Source organism: Heterodontus francisci, chromosome 28, assembly GCF_036365525.1.
Source record: "Heterodontus francisci isolate sHetFra1 chromosome 28, sHetFra1.hap1, whole genome shotgun sequence".
Classification (NCBI taxonomy): domain Eukaryota; kingdom Metazoa; phylum Chordata; class Chondrichthyes; order Heterodontiformes; family Heterodontidae; genus Heterodontus; species Heterodontus francisci.
This window is the reverse complement of record NC_090398.1, coordinates 15,811,779-15,834,246: the sequence shown is the minus strand read 5'-3', so window position 1 is coordinate 15,834,246 and position 22,468 is coordinate 15,811,779.

The window sequence follows — 22,468 nt, the reverse complement described above, 5'->3', positions numbered from 1 at the left end:
GATACTGGGAAAGTGTGTGAGTGTGAGGGAGAGAGAGTGTGAGACTGGGAACGTGTGTGAGTGTGAGGGAGAGAGTGAGAGAGACCTGGAAAGTGTGTGTGAGAGAGTGTGAGATTGGGAAAGTGTGTGAGTGTGAGAGAGATTGGAAGAGAGACTGGGAAATTGTATGAGTGTGAGAGAGAGTGTCTGAGACTGGGAAAGTGTGTGAGTGTGAGAGAGAGGGTGTGATACTGGGAAAATGTGTGAGTGTGAGGGAGAGAGAGTGTGATACTGAGAAAGTGTGTGAGTGTGAGGGAGAGAGAGTGTGATACTGGGAAAGTGTGTGAGTGTGAGGGAGAGAGAGTGTGAGACTGGGAACGTGTGTGAGTGTGTGAGAGAGAGTGTGAGATTGGGAAAGTGTGTGATAGAGAGAGAGTGTGTGAGAGACCTGGAAAGTGTGTGAGAGAGAGTGTGAAACTGGGAAAGTGTGTGAGAGAGTGTGAGAGACTGGGAAAGTGTGTGAAAGAGAGAGTGTGAGAGACCTGGAAATTGTGTGAGAGAGAGTGAGACTGGGAAAGTGTGTGAGAGAGAGAGTGTGTGAGAGACCTGGAAAGTGTGTGACAGAGAATGTGAAACTGGGAAAGTGTGTGAGAGAGAGTGTGAGAGACTGGGAAAGGGTGTGAGTGTGAGAGAGAGAGTGTGATACTGGGAAAGTGTGTGAGTGAGAGAGAGCGTGTGAGACTGGGAAAGTATATGAGTGTGTGAGAGAGAGTGTGTGGGACTGGGAAAGTGTGTGAGTGTGACAGAGAATGTGAGACTGGGAAATTGTGTGAGTGTGAGACTGGGAAATTGTGTGAGTGTGAGACTGGGAAAGTGTGTGAGTGTGAGAGAGAATGAGTGTGAGAGACTGGGAAAGTGTGTGAGTGTGAGAGAGTGAGCGTGTGAGACTGGGAAAGTGTATGAGTGTGAGAGAGAGAGAGCGTGAGACTGGGAAAGTGTATGAATGTGAGAGAGAGTGAGTGTGAGAATGGGAAAGTGTGTGAGAGAGAGAGTGTGAGACTGGGAAAGTGTGTGAGTGTGAGAGAGAGCGTGTGAGACTGGGAAAGTGTGTGAGTGAGAGAGAGAGCATGTGAGACTGGGAAAGCGTGTGAGACTGGGAAAGTGTGTGAGTGAGAGAGAGATTGTAAGAGAGACTGGGAAATTGTATGAGTGTGAGAGAGAGTGTCTGAGACTGGGAAAGTGTGTGAGTGTGAGAGAGAGAGTGTGATACTGGGAAAGTGTGTGAGTGTGAGGGAGAGAGAGTGTGAGACTGGGAACATGTGTGAGTGTGAGGGAGAGAGAGTGTGATACTGGGAAAGTGTGTGAGTGTGAGGGAGAGAGAGTGTGATACTGGGAAAGTGTGTGAGTGTGAGGGATAGAGAGTGTGAGACTGGGAACGTGTGTGAATGTGAGGGAGAGAGTGAGAGAGACCTGGAAAGTGTGTGAGAGAGAATGTGAGATTGGGAAAGTGTGTGAGTGTGAGAGAGATTGTAAGAGAGACTGGGAAATTGTATGAATGTGAGAGAGAGTGTCTGAGACTGGGAAAGTGTGTGAGTGTGAGGGAGAGAGAGTGTGATACTGGGAAAGTGTGTGAGTGTGAGGGAGAGAGAGTGTGAGACTGGGAACGTGTGTGAGTGTGTGAGAGAGAGTGTGAGATTGGGAAAGTGTGTGATAGAGAGAGAGTGTGTGAGAGACCTGGAAAGTGTGTGAGAGAGAGTGTGAAACTGGGAAAGTGTGTGAGAGAGTGTGAGAGACTGGGAAAGTGTGTGAGTGTGAGAGAGAGAGTGTGAGACTGGGAAAGTGTGTGAGTGTGAGAGAGAGAGCGTGTGAGACTGGGAAAGTGTATGAGTGTGAGAGAGAGTGAGTGTGAGACTGGGAAAGTGTATGAGTGTGAGAGAAGTGTGAGACTGGGAAAGTGTATGAGTGTGAGAGAGAGAGAGCGTGAGACTGGGAAAGTGTATGAATGTGAGAGAGAGTGAGTGTGAGACTGGGAAAGTGTGTGAGTGAGAGAGAGCGTGTGAGACTGGGAAGATGTGTGAGTGTGAGAGAGAGTGTGAGACTGGGAAAGTATATGAGTGTGAGAGAGAGAGAGTGTGTGGGACTGGGAAAGTGTGTGGCTGTGACAGAGAATGTGAGACTGGGAAAGTCTGTGAGTGTGAGACTGGGAAAGTGTGTGAGTGTGAGATTGGGAAAGTGAGTGAGTGTGAGACGGGGAGAGTGTGAGACGGGGAGAGTGTGAGACTGGGAGAGTGTGAGACTGGGAAAGTGTGTAAGTGTGAGACTGGGAATGTGTGAGACTGGGAAAGTGTGTGAGTGTGAGACTGGGAAAGTGTGAGACTGGGAAAGTGTGTGAGTGTCAGTGACATCGTCAGTGAGAGAGTATGAGAGACCTGGAAAGTGTGTGAAAGAGAGTGTGGCACTGGGAAAGTGTATGAGTGTGAGAGGGAGAGAGTGTGAGACTGGGAAAGTGAGTGAGTGAGAGACTGGGAGAGGGTGAGACTGGGAAAGTGTGTGAGTGTGAGACAGGGAAAGTGTGTGAGTCTTAGAGAGAGAGTGTGAGACTGGGAAAGTATATGAGTGTGTGAGAGAGAGAGAGTGTGGGACTGGGAAAGTGTGTGAGTGTGAGACTGGGAAAGTGTGTGAGTGTGAGACAGGGAGAGTGTGAGACAGGGAGAGTGTGAGACAGGGAGAGTGTGAGACTGGGAAAGTGTGTGAGTGTGAGACTGGGAATGTGTGAGACTGGGAATGTGTGTGAGTGTGAGACTGGGAAAGTGTGAGACTGGGAAAGTGTGTGAGTGTCAGTGACATTGTCAGTGAGAGAGTATGAGAGAACTGGAAAGTGTGTGAAAGAGAGTGTGGGACTGGGAAAGTGTACAAATGTGAGAGAGAGAGAGTGTGAGACTGGGAAAGTGAGTGAGTGTGAGACTGGGAGAGTGTGAGACTGGGAAAGTGTGTGAGTGTGAGACTGGGAGAGTGTGAGACTGGGAAAGTGTGTGAGTGTGTGACTGGGAGAGTGTGAGACTGGGAAAGTGCATGCGTGTGAGAGAGAGTGTGTGAGACTGGGAAAGTGTATGAGTGTGAGAGACAGTGAGTGTGAGACTGGGAAAGTGTATGAGTGTGAGAGAGAGAGAGTTTGAGACTGGGAAAGTGTGTGAGTGTGAGAGAGAGAGTGTGAGACTGGGAAAGTGTGTGAGTGAGAGAGAAAATGTGAGACTGGGAAAGTGTGTGAGTGTGAGAGAGAGAGAGTTTGAGACTGGGAAAGTGTGTGAGTGTGAGAGAGAGAGAGTGTGAGACTGGGAAAGTGTGTGAGTGTGAGAGAGATTGTAAGAGAGACTGGGAAAGTGTGTGACTGTGAGAGAGAGAGTGTGATACTGGGAAATTGTGTGAGTGTGAGAGAGAGAGCGTGAGACTGGGAAAGTGTGTGAGAGGGAGTGTAAGAGACCTGGAAAGTGTGTGAGAGAGAGTGTGAGAGACCTGGAACGTGTGTGAAAGAGAGTGTGGGACTGGGAAAGTGTACGAGTGTCAGAGAGAGAGTGTGAGACTGGGAAAGTGTGTGAGTGTGAGACTGGGAGAGTGTGAGACTGGGAAAGTGTGTGAGTGTGAGACTGGGAGAGTGTGAGACTGGGAAAGTGTGTGAGTGTGTGACTGGGAGAGTGTGAGACTGGGAAAGTGTGTGAGTGTGAGAGAGAGAGTGTGAGACTGGGAAAGTGCATGCGTGTGAGAGAGAGAGTGTGAGACTGGGAAAATGCATGCGTGTCAGAGAGAGAGTGTGAGACTGGGAAAGTGTATGAGTGTGAGAGACAGTGAGTGTGAGACTGGGAAAGTGTATGAGTGTGAGAGAGAGAGAGAGTTTGAGACTGGGAAAGTGTGTGAGAGTGAGAGAGAGAGTGTGAGACTGGGAAAGTATGTGAGTGAGAGAGAGAATGTGAGACTGGGAAAGTGTGTGAGTGTGAGAGAGAGAGAGTTTGAGACTGGGTAAGTGTGTGAGTGTGAGAGAGAGAGAGTGTGAGACTGGGAAAGTGTGTGAGTGTGAGAGAGAGAGAGTGTGAGACTGGGAAAGTGTGTGAGTGTGAGAGAGATTGTAAGAGAGACTGGGAAAGTGTGTGACTGTGAGAGAGAGAGTGTGATACTGGGAAATTGTGTGAGTGTGAGAGAGAGAGCGTGAGACTGGGAAAGTGTGTGAGAGGGAGTGTGAGAGACCTGGAAAGTGTGTGAGAGAGAGTGTGAGAGACCTGGAACGTGTGTGAAAGAGAGTGTGGGACTGGGAAAGTGTACGAGTGTCAGAGAGAGAGTGTGAGACTGGGAAAGTGTGTGAGTGTGAGACTGGGAGAGTGTGACACTGGGAAAGTGAGTGAGTGTGAGACTGGGAGAGTGTGAGACTGGGAAAGTGTGTGAGTGTGAGACTGGGAGAGTGTGAGACTGGGAAAGTGTGTGAGTGTGAGAGAGAGAGTGTGAGACTGGGAAAGTGCATGCGTGTCAGAGAGAGAGTGTGAGACTGGGAAAGTGTATGAGTGTGAGAGACAGTGAGTGTGAGACTGGGAAAGTGTATGAGTGTGAGAGAGAGAGAGAGTTTGAGACTGGGAAAGTGTGTGAGTGTGAGAGAGAGAGTGTGAGACTGGGAAAGTGTGTGAGTGAGAGAGAGAATGTGAGACTGGGAAAGTGTGTGAGTGTGAGAGAGAGAGAGTTTGAGACTGGGTAAGTGTGTGAGTGTGAGAGAGAGAGAGTGTGAGACTGGGAAAGTGTGTGAGTGTGAGAGAGAGAGAGTGTGAGACTGGGAAAGTGTGTGAGTGTGAGAGAGATTGTAAGAGAGACTGGGAAAGTGTGTGACTGTGAGAGAGAGAGTGTGATACTGGGAAATTGTGTGAGTGTGAGAGAGAGAGCGTGAGACTGGGAAAGTGTGTGAGAGGGAGTGTGAGAGACCTGGAAAGTGTGTGAAAGAGAGTGTGGGACTGGGAAAGTGTACGAGTGTCAGAGAGAGAGTGTGAGACTGGGAAAGTGTGTGAGTGTGAGACTGGGAGAGTGTGACACTGGGAAAGTGAGTGAGTGTGAGACTGGGAGAGTGTGAGACTGGGAAAGTGTGTGAGTGTGAGACTGGGAGAGTGTGAGACTGGGAAAGTGTGTGAGTGTGTGACTGGGAGAGTGTGAGACTGGGAAAGTGTGTGAGTGTGAGAGAGAGAGTGTGAGACTGGGAAAGTGCATGCGTGTGAGAGAGAGAGAGTGTGAGACTGGGAAAGTGTATGAGTGTGAGAGACAGTGAGTGTGAGACTGGGAAAGTGTATGAGTGTGAGAGAGAGAGAGTTTGAGACTGGGAAAGTGTGTGAGTGTGAGAGAGAGAGTGTGAGACTGGGAAAGTGTGTGAGTGAGAGAGAGAATGTGAGACTGGGAAAGTGTGTGAGTGTGAGAGAGAGAGAGTTTGAGACTGGGTAAGTGTGTGAGTGTGAGAGAGAGAGAGTGTGAGACTGGGTAAGTGTGTGAGTGTGAGAGAGAGAGCGTGAGACTGGGAAAGTGTGTGAGAGGGAGTGTGAGAGAACTGGAAAGTGTGTGAGAGAGAGTGTGAGAGACCTGGAACGTGTGTGAAAGAGAGTGTGGGACTGGGAAAGTGTACGAGTGTCAGAGAGAGAGTGTGAGACTGGGAAAGTGTGTGAGTGTGAGACTGGGAGAGTGTGACACTGGGAAAGTGTGTGAGTGTGTGACTGGGAGAGTGTGAGAGAGAGAGTGTGAGACTGGGAAAGTGTATGCATGTGAGAGAGAGAGTGCGAGACTGGGAATGTGTATGAGTGTGAGAGAGAGAGAGTTTGAGACTGGGAAAGTGTGTGAGTGTGAGAGAGAGAGAGTGTGAGACTGGGAAAGTGTGTGAGTGTGAGAGAAAATGAGAGACTGGGAAAGTGTGTGAGTGTGAGATTGGGAGAGTGTGAGACACGGAAAGTGTGTGAGTGTGAGACTGGGAAAGTGTGTGAGTGTGTGACTGGGAGAGTGTGAGACTGGAAAAGTGTGTGAGTGTGAGGGAGAGAGTATGAGACTGGGAAAGTGCATGCGTGTGAGAGAGAGAGAGTGTGAGACTGGGAAAGTGTATGAGTGTGAGAGAGAGAGAGAGTTTGAGACTGGGAAAGTGTGTGAGTGTGAGAGAGAGAGACTGTGAGACTGGGAAAGTGTGTGAGTGTGAGAGAGAATGTGAGACTGGGAAAGTGTGTGAGTGTGAGATTGGGAGAGTGTGAGACACGGAAAGAGTGTGAGTGTGAGACTGGGAAAGTGTGTGAGTGTGTGACTGGGAGAGTGTGAGACTGGGAAAGTGCATGCGTGTGAGAGAGAGAGAGTGTGAGACTGGGAATGTGCATGAGTGTGAGAGACAGTGAGTGTGAGACTGGGAAAGTGTATGAGTGTGAGAGAGAGAGTTTGAGACTGGGAAAGTGTGTGAGTGTGAGAGAGAGAGAGTGTGAGACTGGGAAAGTGTGTGAGTGTGAGACTGGGAGAGTGTGAGACTGGGAAAGTGTGTGAGTGTGTGACTGGGAGAGTGTGAGACTGGAAAAGTGCATGCGTGTGAGAGAGAGTGTGTGAGACTGGTGAAAGTGTCTGAGTGTGAGAGACAGTGAGTGTGAGACTGGGAAAGTGTATGAGTGTGAGAGAGAGAGAGTTTGAGACTGGGAAAGTGTGTGAGTGTGAGAGAGAGAGTGTGAGACTGGGAAAGTGTGTGAGTGAGAGAGAAAATGTGAGACTGGGAAAGTGTGTGAGTGTGAGAGAGAGAGAGTTTGAGACTGGGAAAGTGTGTGAGTGTGAGAGAGAGAGAGTGTGAGACTGGGAAAGTGTGTGAGTGTGAGAGAGATTGTAAGAGAGACTGGGAAAGTGTGTGACTGTGAGAGAGAGTGTGTGATACTGGGAAATTGTGTGAGTGTGAGAGAGAGAGCGTGAGACTGGGAAAGTGTGTGAGAGGGAGTGTGAGAGACCTGGAAAGTGTGTGAGAGAGAGTGTGAGAGACCTGGAACGTGTGTGAAAGAGAGTGTGAGACTGGGAAAGTGTATGAGTGTGAGAGAGAGAGTGTGAGACTGGGAAAGTGTGTGAATGAGAGAGAGAATGTGAGACTGGGAAAGTGTGTGAGTGTGAGAGAGAGAGAGTTTGAGACTGGGTAAGTGTGTGAGTGTGAGAGAGAGAGAGAGTGAGACTGGGAAAGTGTGTGAGTGTGAGAGAGAGAGTGTGATACTGGGAAATTGTGTGAGTGTGAGAGAGAGAGCGTGAGACTGGGAAAGTGTGTGAGAGGGAGTGTGAGAGACCTGGAACGTGTGTGAAAGAGAGTGTGGGACTGGGAAAGTGTGTGAGTGTGAGACTGGGAGAGTGTGACACTGGGAAAGTGAGTGAGTGTGAGACTGGGAGAGTGTGAGACTGGGAAAGTGTGTGAGTGTGAGACTGGGAGAGTGTGAGACTGGGAAAGTGTGTGAGTGTGTGACTGGGAGAGTGAGAGACTGGGAAAGTGTGTGAGTGTGAGAGAGAGAGCGTGAGACTGGGAAAGTGTGTGAGAGGGAGTGTGAGAGACCTGGAAAGTGTGTGAGAGAGAGTGTGAGAGACCTGGAACGTGTGTGAAAGAGAGTGTGGGACTGGGAAAGTGTACAAGTGTCAGAGAGAGAGTGTGAGACTGGGAAAGTGTGTGAGTGTGAGACTGGGAGAGTGTGAAACTGGGAAAGTGAGTGAGTGTGAGACTGGGAGAGTGTGAGACTGGGAAAGTGTGTGAGTGTGAGACTGGGAGAGTGTGAGACTGGGAAAGTGTGTGAGTGTGTGACTGGGAGAGTGTGAGACTGGGAAAGTGTGTGAGTGTGAGAGAGAGAGTGTGAGACTGGGAAAGTGCATGCGTGTGAGAGAGAGAGTGTGAGACTGGGAAAGTGTATGAGTGTGAGAGACAGTGAGTGTGAGACTGGGAAAGTGTATGAGTGTGAGAGAGAGAGAGTTTGAGACTGGGAAAGTGTGTGAGTGTGAGAGAGAGAGTGTGAGACTGGGAAAGTGTGTGAGTGAGAGAGAGAATGTGAGACTGGGAAAGTGTGTGAGTGTGAGAGAGAGAGAGTTTGAGACTGGGTAAGTGTGTGAGTGTGAGAGAGAGAGAGTGTGAGACTGGGAAAGTGTGTGAGTGTGAGAGAGAGAGAGTGTGAGACTGGGAAAGTGTGTGAGTGTGAGAGAGATTGTAAGAGAGACTGGGAAAGTGTGTGACTGTGAGAGAGAGAGTGTGATACTGGGAAATTGTGTGAGTGTGAGAGAGAGAGCGTGAGACTGGGAAAGTGTGTGAGAGGGAGTGTGAGAGACCTGGAAAGTGTGTGAGAGAGAGTGTGAGAGACCTGGAACGTGTGTGAAAGAGAGTGTGGGAATGGGAAAGTGTACGAGTGTCAGAGAGAGAGTGTGAGACTGGGAAAGTGTGTGAGTGTGAGACTGGGAGAGTGTGACACTGGGAAAGTGAGTGAGTGTGAGACTGGGAGAGTGTGAGACTGGGAAAGTGTGTGAGTGTGAGACTGGGAGAGTGTGAGACTGGGAAAGTGTGTGAGTGTGTGACTGGGAGAGTGTGAGACTGGGAAAGTGTGTGAGTGTGAGAGAGAGAGTGTGAGACTGGGAATGTGCATGCGTGTGAGAGAGAGTGTGAGACTGGGAAAGTGTATGAGTGTGAGAGACAGTGAGTGTGAGACTGGGAAAGTGTATGAGTGTGAGAGAGAGAGAGTTTGAGACTGGGAAAGTGTGTGAGTGTGAGAGAGAGAGTGTGAGACTGGGAAAGTGTGTGAGTGAGAGAGAGAATGTGAGACTGGGAAAGTGTGTGAGTGTGAGAGAGAGAGAGTTTGAGACTGGGTAAGTGTGTGAGTGTGAGAGAGAGAGAGTGTGAGACTGGGAAAGTGTGTGAGTGTGTGAGAGATTGGAAGAGAGACTGGGAAAGTGTGTGACTGTGAGAGAGAGAGTGTGATACTGGGAAAGTGTGTGAGTGTGAGAGAGAGAGCGTGAGACTGGGAAAGTGTGTGAGAGGGAGTGTGAGAGAACTGGAAAGTGTGTGAGAGAGAGTGTGAGAGACCTGGAACGTGTGTGAAAGAGAGTGTGGGACTGGGAAAGTGTACGAGTGTCAGAGAGAGAGTGTGAGACTGGGAAAGTGTGTGAGTGTGAGACTGGGAGAGTGTGACACTGGGAAAGTGTGTGAGTGTGTGACTGGGAGAGTGTGCGAGAGAGAGTGTGAGACTGGGAAAGTGTATGCATGTGAGAGAGAGAGTGCGAGACTGGGAATGTGTATGAGTGTGAGAGAGAGAGAGTGTGAGACTGGGAAAGTGTGTGAGTGTGAGAGAGAGAGAGTGTGAGACTGGGAAAGTGTGTGAGTGTGAGAGAGAATGAGAGACTGGGAAAGTGTGTGAGTGTGAGATTGGGAGAGTGTGAGACACGGAAAGTGTGTGAGTGTGAGACTGGGAAGGTGTGTGAGTGTGTGATCGGGAGAGTGTGAGACAGGAAAAGTGTGTGAGTGTGAGGGAGAGAGTATGAGACTGGGAAAGTGCATGCGTGTGAGAGAGAGAGAGTGTGAGACTGGGAAAGTGTATGAGTGTGAGAGAGAGAGAGTTTGAGACTGGGAAAGTGTGTGAGTGTGAGAGAGAGAGAGTGTGAGACTGGGAAAGTGTGTGAGTGTGAGAGAGAATGTGAGACTGGGAAAGTGTGTGAGTGTGAGATTGGGAGAGTGTGAGACACGGAAAGTGTGTGAGTGTGAGACTGGGAAAGTGTGTGAGTGTGTGACTGGGAGAGTGTGAGACTGGGAAAGTGTGTGAGTGTGAGTGTGAGAGAGAGAGTATGAGACTGGGAAAGTGCATGCGTGTGAGAGAGAGAGTGTGTGAGACTGGGAATGTGCATGAGTGTGAGAGACAGTGAGTGTGAGACTGGGAAAGTGTATGAGTGTGAGAGAGAGAGAGTTTGAGACTGGGAAAGTGTGTGAGTGTGAGAGAGAGAGAGTGTGAGACTGGGAAAGTGTGTGAGTGTGAGAGAGAATGTGAGACTGGGAAAGTGTGTGAGTGTGAGATTGGGAGAGTGTGAGACACGGAAAGTGTGTGAGTGTGAGACACGGAAAGTGTGTGAGTGTGAGACTGGGAATGTGTGTGAGTGTGAGACTGGGAGAGTGTGAGACTGGGAGAGTGTGAGACTGGGAATGTGTGTGAGTGTGAGACTGGGAGAGTGTGAGACTGGGAGAGTGTGAGACTGGGAAAGTGTGTGAGTGTGTGACTGGGTGAGTGTGAGACTGGGAAAGTGCATGCGTGAGAGAGAGAGAGAGTGTGAGACTGGGAACGTGTATGAGGGTGAGAGACAGTGAGTGTGAGACTGGGAACGTGTATGAGTGTGAGAGAGAGAGAGTTTGAGACTGTATAAGTGTGAGAGAGAGAGTGTGAGACTGGGAAAGTGTGTGAGTGTGAGAGAGAATGTGAGACTGGGAAAGTGTATGAGTGTGAGAGAGAGAGAGTTTGAGACTGGGAAAGTGTGTGAGTGTGAGAGAGAGAGAGTGTGAGACTGGGAAAGGTGTGAGTGTGAGAGAGATTGTAAGAGAGACTGGGAAAGTGTATGCGTGTGAGAGAGAGAGTGTGAGACTGGGAAAGCGTGTGAGAGGGAGTGTGAGAGACCTGGAAAGTGTGTGAAAGAGAGTGTGGGACTGGGAAAGTGTACGAGTGTCAGAGACAGAGAGTGTGTGAGTGTGAGACTGGGCAAGAGTGTGAGACTGGGAGAGAGTGAGACTGGGAAAGTGTGTGAGTGTGTGACTGGGTGAGTGTGAGACTGGGAAAATGTGTGAGTGTGAGAGAGTGTGTGTGAGACTGGGAAAGTGTATGCATGTGAGAGAGAGAGTGTGAGACTGGGAAAGTCTATGCGTGTGAGAGAGAGAGTGTGAGACTGGGAAAGTGTATGAGTGTGAGAGACAGTGAGTGTGAGACTGGGAAAGTGTATGAGTGTGAGAGAGAGAGAGTTTGAGACTGGGAAAGGGTGTGAGAGAGAGAGAGTGTGAGACTGGGAAAGTGTGTGAGTGTGAGAGAGAATGTGAGACTGGGAAAGTGTGTGAGTGTGAGATTGGGAGAGTGTGAGACTGGGAAAGTGTGTGAGTGTGAGAGAGAGAGTGTGAGACTGGGAAAGTGTATGCGTGTGAGAGAGAGAGTGTGAGACTGGGAAAGTGTGTGAGTGTGAGACACAGAATGTGAGACTGGGAAAGTGTGTGAGTGTGAGATTGGGAGAGTGTGAGACACGGAAAGTGTGTGAGTGTGAGAGTGGGAGAGTGTGAGACTGGGAAAGTGTGTGAGTGTGAGAGAGAGAGTGTGAGACTGGGCAAGTGTATGCGTGTGAGAGAGAGAGTGTGAGACTGGGAAAGTGTATGAGTGTGAGAGAGAGAGAGTGTGAGACTGGGAAAGTGTGTGAGTGTGAGAGAGATTGTAAGAGAGACTGGGAAAGTGTGTGAGTGTGAGAGAGAGAGCGTGAGACTGGGAAAGTGTGTGAGAGAGAGTGTGAGAGACCTGGAAAGTGTGTGAGAGAGAGTGTGAGACTGGGAAAGTGTGTGTGAGAGAGTGAGAGTGAGACTGGGAAAGTGTGTGTGAGAGAGTGTGAGACTGGGCAAGTGTGAGAGAGAGAGAGAGAGTGAGACTGGGCAAGTGTGTGAGAGAGAGACTGAGACTGGGAATATGTGTGAGAGAGAGTGTGAAAGAGATTGTAAGACTGGGAAAGTGTGTGAGTATGAGAGAGAGTGTTTGACTGGGAAAGTGTATGAGTGTGAGAGAGAGAGAGTGAGAGGCTGGGAAAGTGTGTGAGTGAGAGAGAGCTTGTGAGACTGGGAAAGTGTGAGAGTGTGAGACTGGGAAAGTGTTGTGAGTGAGAGAGAGCGTGTGAGACTGGGAAGATGTGTGAGAGAGAGTGTGAGACTGGGAAAGTGTGTGAGAGAGAGACTGAGACTGGGAATATGTGTGAGAGAGAGTGTGAAAGAGATTGTAAGACTGGGAAAGTGTGTGAGTGAGAGTGAGTGTGAGACTGGGAAAGTGTATGAGTGTGAGAGAGAGAGTGTGAGACTGGGAAAGTGTGTGAGTGTGAGAGAGAGAGTGTGAGACTGGGATAGTGAGTGAGTGTGAGAGAGAGAGCGTGTGAGACTGGGAAAGTGTATGAGTGTGAGAGAGAGTGAGTGTGAGACTGGGAAAGTGTGTGAGTGTGAGAGAGAGAGTGTGAGACTGGGAAAGTGTATGAGTGTGAGAGAGAGAGCGCGTGAGACTGGGAAAGTGTATGAATGTGAGAGAGAGTGAGTGTGAGACTGGGAAAGTGTATGAGTGTGAGAGAGAGAGAGTGAGAGACTGGGAAATTGTGTGAGTGAGAGAGAGCGTGTGAGACTGGGAAGATGTGTGAGTGTGAGAGAGAGTGTGAGACTGGGAAAGTGTATGAGTGTGAAAGAGAATGTGAGACTGGGAAAGTGTATGAGTGTGAGAGAGAGAGAGTTTGAGACTGGGAAAGTGTGTGAGTGTGAGAGAGAGAGAGTGTGAGACTGGGAAAGTGTGTGAGTGTGAGAGAGACAATGTGAGACTGGGAAAGTGTGTGAGTGTGAGATTGGGAGAGTGTGAGACACGGAAAGTGTGTGAGTGTGAGACTGGGAGAGTGTGAGACTGGGAAAGTGTGTGAGTGTGAGAGAGAGAGTGTGAGACTGGGAAAGTGTATGCGTGTGAGAGAGAGAGTGTGAGACTGGGAAAGTGTATGAGTGTGAGAGAGAGAGAGTGTGAGACTGGGAAAGTGTGTGAGTGTGAGATTGGGAGAGTGTGAGACACGGAAAGTGTGTGAGTGTGAGACTGGGAGAGTGTGAGACTGGGAAAGTGTGTGAGTGTGAGAGAGAGAGTGTGAGACTGGGAAAGTGTATGCGTGTGAGAGAGAGAGTGTGAGACTGGGAAAGTGTGTGAGTGTGAGACACAGAATGTGAGACTGGGAAAGTGTGTGAGTGTGAGATTGGGAGAGTGTGAGACACGGAAAGTGTGTGAGCGTGAGACTGGGAGAGTGTGAGACTGGGAAAGTGTGTGAGTGTGAGAGAGAGAGTGTGAGACTGGGAAAGTGTATGCGTGTGAGAGAGAGAGTGTGAGACTGGGAAAGTGTATGAGTGTGAGAGAGAGAGAGTGTGAGACTGGGAAAGTGTGTGAGTGTGAGAGAGATTGTAAGAGAGACTGGGAAAGTGTGTGAGTGTGAGAGAGAGAGCGTGAGACTGGGAAAGTGTGTGAGAGAGAGTGTGAGAGACCTGGAAAGTGTGTGAGAGAGAGTGTGAGACTGGGAAAGTGTGTGTGAGAGAGTGAGAGTGAGACTGGGAAAGTGTGTGTGAGAGAGTGTGAGACTGGGCAAGTGTGAGAGAGAGAGAGAGAGAGTGAGACTGGGCAAGTGTGTGAGAGAGAGACTGAGACTGGGAATATGTGTGAGAGAGAGTGTGAAAGAGATTGTAAGACTGGGAAAGTGTGTGAGTATGAGAGAGAGTGTTTGACTGGGAAAGTGTATGAGTGTGAGAGAGAGAGAGTGAGAGGCTGGGAAAGTGTGTGAGTGAGAGAGAGCTTGTGAGACTGGGAAAGTGTGAGAGTGTGAGACTGGGAAAGTGTTGTGAGTGAGAGAGAGCGTGTGAGACTGGGAAGATGTGTGAGAGAGAGTGTGAGACTGGGAAAGTGTGTGAGAGAGAGTGTGAGACTGGGAATATGTGTGAGAGAGAGTGTGAAAGAGATTGTAAGACTGGGAAAGTGTGTGAGTGAGAGTGAGTGTGAGACTGGGAAAGTGTATGAGTGTGAGAGAGAGAGTGTGAGACTGGGAAAGTGTGTGAGTGTGAGAGAGAGAGTGTGAGACTGGGATAGTGAGTGAGTGTGAGAGAGAGAGCGTGTGAGACTGGGAAAGTGTATGAGTGTGAGAGAGAGTGAGTGTGAGACTGGGAAAGTGTGTGAGTGTGAGAGAGAGAGTGTGAGACTGGGAAAGTGTATGAGTGTGAGAGAGAGAGAGCGTGAAACTGGGAAAGTGTATGAATGTGAGAGAGAGTGAGTGTGAGACTGGGAAAGTGTATGAGTGTGAGAGAGAGAGAGTGAGAGACTGGGAAATTGTGTGAGTGAGAGAGAGCGTGTGAGACTGGGAAGATGTGTGAGTGTGAGAGAGAGTGTGAGACTGGGAAAGTGTATGAGTGTGAAAGAGAATGTGAGACTGGGAAAGTGTATGAGTGTGAGAGAGAGAGAGTTTGAGACTGGGAAAGTGTGTGAGTGTGAGAGAGAGAGAGTGTGAGACTGGGAAAGTGTGTGAGTGTGAGAGAGACAATGTGAGACTGGGAAAGTGTGTGAGTGTGAGATTGGGAGAGTGTGAGACACGGAAAGTGTGTGAGTGTGAGACTGGGAGAGTGTGAGACTGGGAAAGTGTGTGAGTGTGAGAGAGAGAGTGTGAGACTGGGAAAGTGTATGCGTGTGAGAGAGAGAGTGTGAGACTGGGAAAGTGTATGAGTGTGAGAGAGAGAGAGTGTGAGACTGGAAAAGTATGTGAGTGTGAGAGAGAGAGCGTGAGACTGGGAAAGTGTGTGAGAGAGAGTGTGAGAGACCTGGAAAGTGTGTGAGAGAGAGTGTGAGACTGGGAAAGTGTGTGAGAGAGAGAGTGAGAGTGAGACTGGGAAAGTGTGTGTGAGAGAGTGTGAGACTGGGCAAGTGTGAGAGAGAGAGAGAGAGAGTGAGACTGGGCAAGTGTGTGAGAGAGAGAGTGAGACTGGGAATATGTGTGAGAGAGAGTGTGAAAGAGATTGTAAGACTGGGAAAGTGTATGAGTGTGAGAGAGAGAGAGTGTGAGGCTGGGAAAGTGTGTGAGTGAGAGAGAGCTTGTGAGACTGGGAAAGTGTGAGAGTGTGAGATTGGGAAAGTGTTGTGAGTGAGAGAGAGCGTGTGAGACTGGGAAGATGTGTGAGAGAGAGTGTGAGACTGGGAAAGTGTATGAGTGTGAGAGAGAGAGAGAGTGTGAGAATGGGAAAGTGTGTGAGTGAGAGTGAGTGTGAGACTGGGAAAGTGTATGAGTGTGAGAGAGAGAGAGTGTGAGACTGGGAAAGTGTGTGAGTGTGAGAGAGAGAGTGTGAGACTGGGATAGTGTGTGAGTGTGAGAGAGAGAGCGTGTGAGACTGGGAAAGTGTATGAGTGTGAGAGAGAGTGAGTGTGAGACTGGGAAAGTGTGTGAGTGTGAGAGAGACAGTGTGAGACTGGGAAAGTGTATGAGTGTGAGAGAGAGAGAGAGCGTGAGACTGGGAAAGTGTATGAATGTGAGAGAGAGTGAGTGTGAGACTGGGAAAGTGTATGAGTGTGAGAGAGAGAGAGTGAGAGACTGGGAAATTGTGTGAGTGAGAGAGAGCATGTGAGACTGGGAAGATGTGTGAGTGTGAGAGAGAGTGTGAGACTGGGAAAGTGTATGAGTGTGAAAGAGAATGTGAGACTGGGAAAGTGTGTGAGTGTGAGAGAGATTGTAAGGGAGACTGGGAAAGTGTATGAGTGTGAGTGAGTGTGAGAGTGGGAAAGTGCATGAGTGTGAGAGAGAGACAGTGTGAGACTGGGAAAGTGTGAGACTGGGAAAGTGTGTGAGAGAGAGAGTGTGAGACTGGGAAAGTGTATGCGTGTGAGAGAGAGAGTGTGAGACTGGGAAAGTGTATGAGTGTGAGAGAGAGAGAGTGTGAGACTGGGAAAGTGTGTGAGTGTGAGAGAGATTGTAAGAGAGACTGGGAAAGTGTGTGAGTGTGAGAGAGAGAGTGTGAGACTGGGAAAGTGTGTGAGAGAGAGTGTGAGAGACCTGGAAAGTGTGTGAGAGAGAGTGTGAGACTGGGAAAGTGTGTGAGAGAGAGTGAGAGTGAGACTGGGAAAGTGTGTATGAGAGAGTGTGAGACTGGGCAAGTGTGAGAGAGAGAGAGAGAGAGTGAGACTGGGCAAGTGTGTGAGAGAGAGAGTGAGACTGGGAATATGTGTGAGAGAGAGTGTGTAAGAGATTGTAAGACTGGGAAAGTGTGTGAGTATGAGAGAGAGTGTTTGACTGGGAAAGTGTATGAGTGTGAGAGAGAGAGTGTGAGGCTGGGAAAGTGTGTGAGTGAGAGAGAGCTTGTGAGACTGGGAAAGTGTGAGAGTGTGAGATTGGGAAAGTGTTGTGAGTGAGAGAGAGCGTGTGAGACTGGGAAGATGTGTGAGAGAGAGTGTGAGACTGGGAAAGTGTATGAGTGTGAGAGAGAGAGAGAGTGTGAGAATGGGAAAGTGTGTGAGTGAGAGTGAGTGTGAGACTGGGAAAGTGTATGAGTGTGAGAGAGAGAGAGAGTGTGAGACTGGGAAAGTGTGTGAGTGTGAGAGAGAGAGTGTGAGACTGGGATAGTGTGTGAGTGTGAGAGAGAGAGCGTGTGAGACTGGGAAAGTGTATGAGTGTGAGAGAGAGAGAGAGCGTGAGACTGGGAAAGTGTATTAATGTGAGAGAGAGTGAGTGTGAGACTGGGAAAGTGTATGAGTGTGAGAGAGAGAGTGTGAGACTGGGAAAGTGTATGAGTGTGAGAGAGAGAGTGTGAGACTGGGAAAGTGTATGAGTGTGAGAGAGAGAGAGAGCGTGAGACTGGGAAAGTGTATTAATGTGAGAGAGAGTGAGTGTGAGACTGGGAAAGTGTATGAGTGTGAGAGAGAGAGAGTGAGAGACTGGGAAATTGTGTGAGTGAGAGAGAGCATGTGAGGCTGGGAAGATGTGTGAGTGTGAGACTGGGAAAGTGTATGAGTGTGAAAGAGAATGTGAGACTGGGAAAGTGTGTGAGTGTGAGAGAGATTGTAAAGGAGACTGGGAAAGTGTATGAGTGTGAGTGAGTGTGAGAGTGGGAAAGTGTATGAGTGTGAGAGAGAGACAGTGTGAGACTGGGAAAGTGTGTGAGTGAGAGAGAGATTGTGAGACTGGGAAAGTGTGTGAGTGTGAGAGTGACAGCGTGTGAGACTGGGAAAGTGTATGAGTGTGAGAGAGAGTGAGTGTGAGACTGGGACAGTGTGTGAGTGTGAGAGAGAAAGTGTGAGACTGGGAAAGTGTATGAGTGTGAGAGAGAGAGAGCATGAGACTGGGAAAGTGTATGAATGTGAGAGAGAGTGAGTGTGAGACTAGGAACGTGTATGAGTGTGAGAGAGAGAGTGTGAGACTGGGAAAGTGTGTGAGTGTGAAAAAGAGAGTGTGAGACTGGGAAAGTGTGTGAGTGTGAGAGAGAGTGTGTGAGACTGGGAAAGTGTGTGACTGTGAGAGCGAGAGTGTGATACTGGGAAATTGTGTGAGTGTGAGAGAGAGAGCGTGAGACTGGGAAAGTGTGTGAGAGGGAGTGTGAGAGACCTGGAAAGTGTGTGAGAGAGAGTGTGAGAGACCTGGAACGTGTGTGAAAGAGAGTGTGGGACTGGGAAAGTGTACGAGTGTCAGAGAGAGAGTGTGAAACTGGGAAATTGTGTGACACTGGGAAAGTGAGTGAGTGTGAGACTGGGAAAGTGTGAGACTGGGAAAGTGTGTGAGTGTGAGACTGGGAGAGTGTGAGACTGGAAAAGTGTGTGAGTGTGAGAGAGAGAGTGTGAGACTGGGAAAGTGCATGCGTGTGAGAGAGAGAGTGTGAGACTGGGAAAGTGTATGAGTGTGAGAGACAGTGAGTGTGAGACTGGGAAAGTGTATGAGTGTGAGAGAGAGAGAGTTTGAGACTGGGAAAGTGTGTGAGCGTGAGAGAGAGAGTGTGAGACTGGGAAAGTGTGTGAGTGAGAGAGAGAATGTGAGACCGGGAAAGTGTGTGAGAGAGAGAGAGAGTTTGAGACTGGGTAAGTGTGTGAGTGTGAGAGAGAGAGAGTGTGAGACTGGGAAAGTGTGTGAGTGTGTGAGAGATTGGAAGAGAGACTGGGAAAGTGTGTGACTGTGAGAGAGAGAGTGTGATACTGGGAAAGTATGTGAGTGTGAGAGAGAGAGCGTGAGACTGGGAAAGTGTGTGAGAGAGAGTGTGAGAGACCTGGAAAGTGTGTGAGAGAGAGTGTGAGACTGGGAAAGTGTGTGAGAGAGAGTGAGAGTGAGACTGGGAAAGTGTGTGTGAGAGAGTGTGAGACTGGGCAAGAGTGAGAGAGAGAGAGAGAGTGAGACTGGGCAAGTGTGTGAGAGAGAGAGTGAGACTGGGAATATGTGTGAGAGAGAGTGTGAAAGAGATTGTAAGACTGGGAAAGTGTGTGAGTATGAGAGAGAGTGTTTGACTGGGAAAGTGTATGAGTGTGAGAGAGAGAGAGTGTGAGGCTGGGAAAGTGTGTGAGTGAGAGAGAGCTTGTGAGACTGGGAAAGTGTGAGAGTGTGAGACTGGGAAAGTGTTGTGAGTGAGAGAGAGCGTGTGAGACTGCGAAGATGTGTGAGAGAGAGTGTGAGACTGGGAAAGTGTATGAGTGTGAGAGAGAGAGAGAGTGTGAGAATGGGAAAGTGTGTGAGTGAGAGTGAGTGTGAGACTGGGAAAGTGTATGAGTGTGAGAGAGAGAGAGTGTGAGACTGGGAAAGTGTGTGAGTGTGAGAGAGAGAGTGTGAGACTGGGATAGTGTGTGAGTGTGAGAGAGAGAGCGTGTGAGACTGGGAAAGTGTATGAGTGTGAGGGAGAGAGTGTGAGACTGGGAAAGTGTATGAGTGTGAGAGAGAGAGAGCGTGTGAGACTGGGAAAGTGTATGAATGTGAGAGAGAGTGAGTGTGAGACTGGGAAAGTGTATGAGTGTGAGAGAGAGAGAGTGAGAGACTGGGAAATTGTGTGAGTGAGAGAGAGCGTGTGAGACTGGGAAAGTGTGTGAGTGTGAGAGAGATTGTAAGGGAGACTGGGAAAGTGTATGAGTGTGAGTGAGTGTGAGAGTGGGAAAGTGTATGAGTGTGAGAGAGAGACAGTGTGAGACTGGGAAAGTGTGTGAGTGTGAGAGAGAGCGGGTGAGACTGGGAAAGTGTGTGAGTGTGAGAGAGACAGCGTGTGAGACTGGGAAAGTGTATGAGTGTGAGAGAGAGTGAGTGTGAGACTGGGAAAGTGTGTGAGTGTGAGAGAGAGAGTGTGAGACTGGGAAAGTGTATGAGTGTGAGAGAGAGAGAGCATGAGACTGGGAAAGTGTATGAATGTGAGAGAGAGTGAGTGTGAGACGAGGAACGTGTATGAGTGTGAGAGAGAGAGAGTGTGAGACTGGGAAAGTGTGTGAGTGTGAAAAAGAGAGTGTGAGACTGGGAAAGTGTGTGAGTGTGAGAGAGAGAGTGTGAGACTGGGAAAGTGTGTGACTGTGAGAGAGAGAGTGTGATACTGGGAAATTGTGTGAGTGTGAGAGAGAGAGCGTGAGACTGGGAAAGTGTGTGAGAGGGAGTGTGAGAGACCTGGAAAGTGTGTGAGAGAGAGTGTGAGAGACCTGGAACGTGTGTGAAAGAGAGTGTGGGACTGGGAAAGTGTACGAGTGTCAGAGAGAGAGTGTGAAACTGGGAAATTGTGTGAGTGTGAGACTGGGAGAGTGTGACACTGGGAAAGTGAGTGAGTGTGAGACTGGGAGAGTGTGAGACTGGGAAAGTGTGTGAGTGTGAGACTGGGAGAGTGTGAGACTGGGAAAGTGTGTGAGTGTGTGACTGGGAGAGTGTGAGACTGGGAAAGTGTGTGAGTGTGAGAGAGAGAGTGTGAGACTGGGAAAGTGCATGCGTGTGAGAGAGAGAGTGTGAGACTGGGTAAGTGTATGAGTGTGAGAGAGAGAGAGTTTGAGACTGGGAAAGTGTGTGAGTGTGAGAGAGAGAGTGTGAGACTGGGAAAGTGTGTGAGTGAGAGAGAGAATGTGAGACTGGGAAAGTGTGTGAGAGAGAGAGAGTTTGAGACTGGGTAAGTGTGTGAGTGTGAGAGAGAGAGAGTGTGAGACTGGGAAAGTGTGTGAGTGTGTGAGAGATTGGAAGAGAGACTGGGAAAGTGTGTGACTGTGAGAGAGAGAGTGTGATACTGGGAAAGTGTGTGAGTGTGAGAGAGAGAGCGTGAGACTGGGAAAGTGTGTGAGAGGGAGTGTGAGAGAACTGGAAAGTGTGTGAGAGAGAGTGTGAGAGACCTGGAACGTGTGTGAAAGAGGGTGTGGGACTGGGAAAGTGTACGAGTGTCAGAGAGAGAGTGTGAGACTGGGAAAGTGTGTGAGTGTGAGACTGGGAGAGTGTGACACTGGGAAAGTGTGTGAGTGTGTGACTGGGAGAGTGTGAGAGAGAGAGTGTGAGACTGGGAAAGTGTATGCATGTGAGAGAGAGAGTGCGAGACTGGGAATGTGTATGAGTGTGAGAGAGAGAGAGTTTGAGACTGGGAAAGTGTGTGAGTGTGAGAGAGAGAGAGTGTGAGACTGGGAAAGTGTGTGAGTGTGAGAGAGAATGAGAGACTGGGAAAGTGTGTGAGTGTGAGATTGGGAGAGTGTGAGACACGGAAAGTGTGTGAGTGTGAGACTGGGAAAGTGTGTGAGTGTGAGAGAGAGAGAGTGTGAGCCTGGGAACGTGTGTGAGTGTGAGAGAGAATGAGAGACTGGGAAAGTGTGTGAGTGTGAGATTGGGAGAGTGTGAGACACGGAAAGTGTGTGAGTGTGAGACTGGGAAAGTGTGTGAGTGTGTGACTGGGAGAGTGTGAGACTGGGAAAGTGCATGCGTGTGAGAGAGAGAGAGAGTGTGAGACTGGGAAAGTGTATGAGTGTGAGAGAGAGAGAGTTTGAGACTGGGAAAGTGTGTGAGTGTGAGAGAGAGAGAGTGTGAGACTGGGAAAGTGTGTGAGTGTGAGAGAGAATGTGAGACTGGGAAAGTGTGTGAGTGTGTGACTGGGAGAGTGTGAGACTGGGAAAGTGTGTGAGTGTGAGAGAGAGAGTATGAGACTGGGAAAGTGCATGCGTGTGAGAGAGAGAGAGTGTGAGACTGGGAATGTGCATGAGTGTGAGAGACAGTGAGTGTGAGACTGGGAAAGTGTATGAGTGTGAGAGAGAGAGAGTTTGAGACTGGGAAAGTGTGTGAGTGTGAGAGAGAGAGAGTGTGAGACTGGGAAAGTGTGTGAGTGTGAGAGAGAATGTGAGACTGGGAAAGTGTGTGAGTGTGAGATTGGGAGAGTGTGAGACACGGAAAGTGTGTGAGTGTGAGTGTGAGAGTGTGAGACTGGGAGAGTGTGAGACTGGGAGAGTGTGAGACTGGGAGAGTGTGAGACTGGGAAAGTGTGTGAGTGTGAGACTGGGAGAGTGTGAGACTGGGAGAGTATGAGACCGGGAAAGTGTGTGAGTGTGTGACTGGGTGAGTGTGAGACTGGGAAAGTGCATGCGTGTGAGAGAGAGAGAGTGTGAGACTGGGAACGTGTATGAGGGTGAGAGACAGTGAGTGTGAGACTGGGAACGTGTATGAGTGAGAGAGAGAGAGAGTTTGAGACTGTGTAAGTGTGAGAGAGAGAGTGTGAGACTGGGAAAGTGTGTGAGTGTGAGAGAGAATGTGAGACTGGGAAAGTGTATGAGTGTGAGAGAGAGAGAGTTTGAGACTGGGAAAGTGTGTGAGTGTGAGAGAGAGAGAGTGTGAGACTGGGAAAGGTGTGAGTGTGAGAGAGATTGTAAGAGAGACTGGGAAAGTGTGTGAGTGTGAAAGAGTGAGTGTGATACTGGGAAAGTATGTGAGGGTGAGAGAGAGAGCGTGAGACTGGGAAAGCGTGTGAGAGGGAGTGTGAGAGACCTGGAAAGTGTGTGAAAGAGAGTGTGGGACAGGGAAAGTGTACGAGTGTCAGAGACAGAGAGTGTGTGAGTGTGAGACTGGGCAAGAGTGTGAGACTGGGAGAGTGTGAGACTGGGAAAGTGTGTGAGTGTGTGACTGGGAGAGTGTGAGACTGGGAAAATGTGTGAGTGTGAGAGAGAGTGTGTGAGACTGGGAAAGTGTATGCATGTGAGAGAGAGAGTGTGAGACTGGGAAAGTCTATGCGTGTGAGAGAGAGAGTGTGAGACTGGGAAAGTGTATGAGTGTGAGAGACAGTGAGTGTGAGACTGCGAAAGTGTGTGAGTGTGAGAGAGAGAATGTGAGACTGGGAAAGTGTGTGAGTGTGAGATTGGGAGAGTGTGAGACACGGAAAGTGTGTGAGTGTGAGACTGGGAGAGTGTGAGACTGGGAAAGTGTGTGAGTGTGAGAGAGAGAGTGTGAGACTGGGAAAGTGTATGCGTGTGAGAGAGAGAGTGTGAGACGGAGAAAGTGTATGAGTGTGAGAGCGAGAGAGTGTGAGACTGGGAAAGTGTGTGAGTGTGAGAGAGATTGTAAGAGAGACTGGGAAAGTGTGTGAGTGTGAGAGAGATAGTGTGATACTGGGAAAGTATGTGAGTGTGAGAGAGAGAGCGTGAGACTGGGAAAGTGTGTGAGAGAGAGTGTGAGAGACCTGGAAAGTGTGTGAGAGAGAGTGTGAGACTGGGAAAGTGTGTGAGAGAGAGTGAGAGTGAGACTGGGAAAGTGTGTGTGAGAGAGTGTGAGACTGGGCAAG